The sequence below is a fragment of the Coenobita brevimanus genome, chromosome 34 (genome assembly GCF_032717465.1).
Source record: "Coenobita brevimanus isolate Jiangsu-jjx chromosome 34, ASM3271746v2, whole genome shotgun sequence".
Classification (NCBI taxonomy): Eukaryota; Metazoa; Arthropoda; class Malacostraca; order Decapoda; family Coenobitidae; genus Coenobita; species Coenobita brevimanus.
In genome coordinates, this window is record NC_136987.1 from 1,502,501 (window position 1) to 1,503,580 (window position 1,080).

Below are 1,080 nucleotides of genomic sequence, written 5' to 3' on the forward strand. Positions count from 1 at the left end.
AGCAGATGATTGTTGTGGTAGGTGTGGTAGCAGATTGTTGTGGTAAATGTGGTACCAAATGGTTGTGGTGGATGTGCTTAGTATGTGGCAATGCATGGTTGTTGTGGGGGTGGATGGTTGTTGTGGCAGGGATGGTAGTAGATGGTTGTTGTGGTAGAAGTGTGGTTGTGATTGGTGGTAGTTCTCATGGTGTGTGGTGTTGGTAACTCTTGACTATAGATAATAATTAGCAAAAGCAACGAAGTGGATAAGGAACATATTAGAGCATATCGCTATCAGGAAAAACACTGTTACCGTGTGTGTGTGTGTGTGTGTGTGTGTGTGTGTGTGTGTGTGTGAGAGAGAGAGAGAGAGAGAGAGAGAGAGAGAGAGAGAGAAAGAATACTGCTTCTTGCGGGATATTTTTTTGTATTGGTGTGTGTGTGTGTGTGTGTGTGTGTGTGTGTGTGTGTGTGTGTGTGTGTGTGTGTGTGGTCAGAAAAATGCTTCATCTCCAACTTTTTTTTTTTTTTTTTTTTTCCGACCATGCGACAGGCACCTTGGACTAGTGTTCCCAGGCAGCACATCACGCCGCCCTCCCCCCAACCTCTTCCCCTCTGCCTCGCCCAAAATAATGCTAGGCGATTCGGTGGCCGGGTCGGTATGGTACTAATCTCATGTTCAAGGGACGTTCTTATGTGGGTTCGAGCTCCACTGACTGCCATTGAGTGTGTGGGATGGATGCGTACAAGTTAATACAAGTCCGCAAGTCAGATAAGCAAACACTCTTCATCTGTCTATAGCCAGACGCCTCATTCCCGTAAGGGGTGGCCACAAACAGATCGCCTCCATGTCGCCGTGTTCCCTGTCATTTCACTGCCCTCCCCCCAACTTACACCCCCCTCTCTCATATACCTCTCCACTTCATCCCTCCATCTCATCATATTCACAAAACTACTGTTTATTACCACTGTGTAGGCTACTGTTTCTTCATCTATGCCTTGTATTTTACCTAATATTACCGTCTCATTTCACTGTATGCCATGTTAGTCCCAACATTTATCTCATTTCACCGTTTGTGCCATGTATCAGTCTACCTTG